Below are 5,321 nucleotides of genomic sequence, written 5' to 3' on the forward strand. Positions count from 1 at the left end.
TATGGTGTAAGAAAGTGGTCCAGCTTCATTCTTTGCATGTTGCTCTTCAGTTTTCCTAACACTATTTGTTGAGGAGACTGTCTTTTTTTCCATTGGATATTCTTCCCTGCTTTGTCAAAGATTAATTAACCAAACAGTTTTGGGTTCATTTCTGGGTTTTCTATTCTGTTCCATTGATCTATGCATCTAATTTTGTGCTGGTACCATACTGTTTTGATTATTACAGTTTTGCAATATAACTTGAAGTCCAGAATTTTGATGCCTTCAGCTTTGCTTTTTCAAGGTTGATTTGGCTATGAAGAGTCTTTTCTGGTTCCATACAAATATTAAGATCGTTTGTTCTAGCTCTGCAAAAAATGCTGGTTATATTTTGATAGGGGTTGCATTAAATATGTGGATTACTTTGAGTAATACAGACATTTTATTGCTTGTTCTTCTAATTCATGAGCATGGAATGCTTTTCCATTTCTTGGTGTCATCTTCAATTTCTTTCATCAGTGTTTAGCAGTTTTCAGAATACAAATTTTTTTACCTCTTTGGTATTCCTGGTATCTTATGGTTTTTGGAAATATGTGGAATGGCATCACAAATTTGCAAGTCATCCTTGTGTAGGGGCCATGCAAACCTTCTCTTTATCGTTCTAATTTTAGTGTATGTGCTGCCAAAGAGTCTGCTCATTAGTTACTATTTAATAACATTATGAAGTTGTAATGTGTGTGTGTATGAACAGCTCTAGGAACAGACACGAAAGTGTTTGGTAAGTGCAGGACTCAAATGGAGTGCATGGATGCACTATTGTAAAGCAGACTGGATACTAGTCATCAGCATGCTGAGGCACTAGGTAACCCATCGGTTTAATAAAAAGTCAGTTAAGTGGAGGTGGATCAATAGGGATGCCCACTGTACATTTCTGTATATTTTATCAATTTATTTGTGAAGAAACCAAAACAAAATTCACAAACATACACAAAGAAAGAAATTTATTGAACAGATCTGACAAGACACAGCAAATTGAAGTAAAGCTCAACAGCCTGTTCTCAGAAAGATGGGAACTAGAAAGAATTGGATATCTTGGGAGCAGGCACTAATGCATAGGCTCCTACAGGAGTAGCACTGGATGAGTTGGCTCCCATGTTTTTCATCTTCGTGTCACTCTGATTAAGATCTGAATGTCCGTGAGAAGGACTCTGATTGGCTTATATATCATACGGACTCTCCTCAACCGGGGAAGAGCAGATCCTGGAAAGGATCCTCCACTAAGACTACATGCACTGGGGAGGGATCATTCTCCAGAGACAACAGGAGAAGGAGGCTGTAAACAGAACAGGGGGAATGTGCATGGCAACCTATAAGTTTGGGCAAGAAACCACATTAGCCAGAAGAGTTAGTGCCCTAAAAGTGAGTCCTGATTCTATCTAGAAGAAGACAGAAGGTGTTCAGAGTAAAAGAAAACCTATAGCTGCTGACTGCTGCTTTATGCTTTGACATGTATTTTCCCAGCAGCTCTCAAGGCTTCTACCTTCTGAAGCTCTGAGTGAAATGTGCCCATTTACTCAACCACCCACATTGTTGCAGCTGAGAGTAGGTGTGAAAGTCTGGATTCAGGCCCCAGTCTGTCACTTACTAGCTGCCTGATCTTGGGTGAGCCATTGCTTCTAAATACCCCAGATTCTCTATACACAAGCTGAATGATTCTTCCAGATGTGATGTTCTGTCATTTCTATATCTGGACACATCCCCTTTCTTTATATATCTCAGTATAATTCAACAAAGCAGATATATCTTTATATTGTTTGTTGGAATTATTTTGCCTGCCAGTAAACATTACAGTGAAAGCTGCACTCTGCACTGGTTTCCGTGGAACTGTCTATGATATAAATATGGTGCTTAGAGATAAATTAAAATACCAGTAAAAAGCATTAACATACATGCTACCACTCCTGTGCACTATATACTAGCTAGCTGGCTAATATGCTAGAATTATTTCATGTTGCTTTTCTATTCTTTTATAAAGATATGTACACAGAGGTTTCTGCTTCTGTCATCAATTCTTTCTTAATGCCCTCCCCAACCCCAGTGACTCATTTTCTCGTTCTATTTCTTTTGCTTGTTGAGTTGTTGTTGTTGTTGTTGTTGTTGTTTTTCAGTACTCCAGGTCTGGTTTGCTTCTGTTCATCCACAATTTGAATGAGATTCTCAGGATGGTTGCCTGCAGTGTTCTGAGGGCATGAGATTCCTTTGATTTCTTTCAGAAAACCCCTCTGAGGTGACCACTAAGGATCTAATGCCCACTCCAGGCTTTGTACTGTGATACTCCCAAGAACTCAGAACCTATGTAAAGGGGAGAAAACTGTACTTCCTGGCAGGACAGGAGCTTAAAGCCAAAATTAAATCCAGTCACAGACAGAAATATTCCTTGTGCACTTGAGTGTACAGACAGAGAGATTTAGCTTACAGGGGTTTGAACTTTATTTAGTCCATAATAGGGAGTTAAGGAAGGCAAGTGACAAGTCAAATATTTATTTTAGAAAAGTCACTTTGGCAGCCTTGTGGAAGATGGGTCGAGAAGGAGAGAGAAGAGGAGGGGAGCCCAGTCAGGAGGTTGAATCAGGAAGCTAGGCTGGACACAATACAGGGATGGAAAGCTAACTCATCTTCTGCCTCTTTACCAAATCCATTTCCTTTCTGGCTAGACTACATTTCCCAGTCTTCTGGCCAGGTGAGGCAGTGTTACTCAATTTGGAGCAGGGGAATGTGGGCAGAAGTGAGATACATGTTGCATATGAATCTATTCATGCCCTTTCTTCCCCAGTCTGCCAGCCAAATGTGTGGTTACCAGGCTGACCTGGCAACCATGTGTGGAGGGAAGAGCCTCCATGGGGCTGGGTCCCTGATTGACTTCATAGAGTAGATACAAAGGTGTGTATACACCTTCAACATGTGAATAAGAAATAAATTGCTATTATGTTAAGATGCCAAAATTTCCAAGTTCATTTGTTAATGTAGTTAGTGTCATCATCAATATAATCCTCAAACTCTCTGGTTAGAGCAGAGTTCAGTTCTTTGCATGCAATGTTGTGTAAACACTGCCCCATCCACACTCTCATTATAGGGGAAAACAGAAGAGCAAAAAGAGAAAAATTCATGTTATACATCATTTCACCTTCCAGGGTAAGCACTCTTAATGATTTGGTAGATTTTCTCTCATTCCTTTTTTTTTTTCCTATAGCAAAAAAGGCTACACTTAGTTTGTTGTGTATATGTTGTGTAGTTGTTCAGATATTAAATTCCTCATCCAATGACTTATTTATTGATTCAACATTCATTGTATTCCTGTGTATCAGAAACCGTGCTTACTGCTAGGGATTAAAAGAATAGACATGACAGTTTCTGTCCTCAAGAAAACTATAGCACTACAGCCTCATGGAGGAGAGAGATGCCTACGCAGATAATGACTAAGATAATGATACAGAAAATGTGTCAGGAGAATGAAATAGAAGGGAATTAAGCAAAAGAGGAGTCCCTGACATAAAAAAAAAAGTTCACTGAATTCTTGTTATATGTTAGGAACTGATGTAATCACTTTTCAGATATAAACTAATTTAATTGTCATGTCACCAGATGTCAGTGTCACAGGTGAGGAAACTAAACCCTAGAAAAGTTCAGTAACTTGCCTCTTGTCCAAGGTCCCACTAAGAAGGGGTTCAGCAGTGAATGTATTCAGTTGACTTTTTAGAAGAGTTTCAAGCACAGGGACTGGGAAGGGCAGAGTTACATGTGACCAATTACAAATGGCCCATTTCTTATTACATTCCCAGTAGCCTTGTGACATAGACTAATTTCAGGATGTGAAGCTCTAAAGAAAATCTAACTCATCTGACAAATTCTGGGTAAGAGAAGGAAGACTGGTATTTGCCTATGTGACTTTTGATATCATATTGACTCTACTACCTGGTAAATGTGACACAAGTCATGTTCTAGAAATACAATACTTGTAAAACTTCCTCCCTGAAGCCTGGAGCTGCTACAAATGAAACAGGGCATGAAAAGAGAGAGAAGGAGACAACTGTAGAGACAATGATGACAGCTGAAAGCTCAATCACATCTAGAGGAGACACATTTTCATAGACCCACAGCTGGGTTAAATAAATGCTGACTAAGAATAAAGTGCCTGTGATATTTCATTGATGAGTTAGAGGAAGCAGTGATACTGGGAAGAGGCTGGGTTTTCATCAAAGAGCTGTGAACAAACTTGGCCTGAATCCATCCTTAAACCAGCCCTAAAACTGCCTCTCAGTCTTGTTATCTTCATCCAAAAATTATGGAGACAAATGATCTCAAAAAAGCATGCACTTCAAGCCAGACGTTTTTCCTCTTTTCCTTTCTAAGCTCTAAACTCTCATTTTCTTTATGATTTTTTAAATTAAAATCTGAACTCTCCCCATCAGAAGCCCTCTCCACTGTCTGATATTCTTGCCCTTTCAGTAGGAAGACACGGTGAAAAGGCCTATTTTTTCCCCTTTTGCCCCAAGATGGACAAGTGAGATAGGAGTGATTTTCTCACTGACCCTCCACTTCTGAAAAATCGTATTTTCACATGCTTCTGCATATTGTAGACTTTACATCGAAAGCAGGCATCGCAAATGCCTTATTTGGAGAAAGAGGCCACAAAACCAATGCCTGTTAAAATAAGCAGAATTTGGTGAAGGGGGTGGGGATAAAGAAACTCTAAGAAGCCACCGTCACTCTGTGAGTCAGTAGGAATCGCAAAGGGTGATATGCATTCCTCACTTAAGCAGGCTTCATCTTGAGTCAGTGTTGTTCCATGATTAAGCAAGGCTGTCGAATTCCAGTTTCAACTGAAGATTTATCACATAAAGTCACCTCACAATATTTGCTACACTCTTACAAGGTTTTTCTTGGTTCATTGTTTCCCAAACTATGAGCTGAATCAATGTCCCACCTGCTGATATATGAGGCTGTTTAAAGTGGTTCATGGAGAGGGGGCAAGATGGCGGAGAAGTAAGGAGCTCCGTACTTGCACTCGCGCCCATACATCACACGGAAAAGATCTGAAGCCATTGGAAACCTTACAAAACCTGAGAGATTGGGGAAAAAAAGGACGCAGAATCCACAGAGAAAGCCTTCTAACTTGAGTGCGAACTGGGGAAGATAAAATCAGGCTGGGATCAGAGACTCTAGGGTCAGAGGCGATCCCCCTCTACCCTCTATGTGGAGTGAGAGGGGAAAAGGAGAGAGTCCGAAACAGAAAAACCTCCGCTCAGGGCATAGAAAGACCCTACTTACCAAATACCTGCATA

At 40.1% G+C, this 5,321-nt stretch overlaps 1 non-coding gene across 1 annotated transcript; it reads right to left on the bottom strand.

Annotated features, from left to right (window-relative positions):
• Positions 1-566: 566 nt before the first annotated feature.
• LOC120234387 lies at positions 567-672 on the bottom strand. The gene has a single exon (XR_005529068.1). It is a non-coding gene; the product is annotated as a U6 spliceosomal RNA (small nuclear RNA).
• Between the last annotated feature and the right edge of the window lie 4,649 nt (positions 673-5,321).

This window comes from Hyaena hyaena, unplaced genomic scaffold (genome assembly GCF_003009895.1).
Source record: "Hyaena hyaena isolate Hyena2069 unplaced genomic scaffold, ASM300989v1 scaffold_107, whole genome shotgun sequence".
NCBI classification, from domain to species: Eukaryota; Metazoa; Chordata; class Mammalia; order Carnivora; family Hyaenidae; genus Hyaena; species Hyaena hyaena.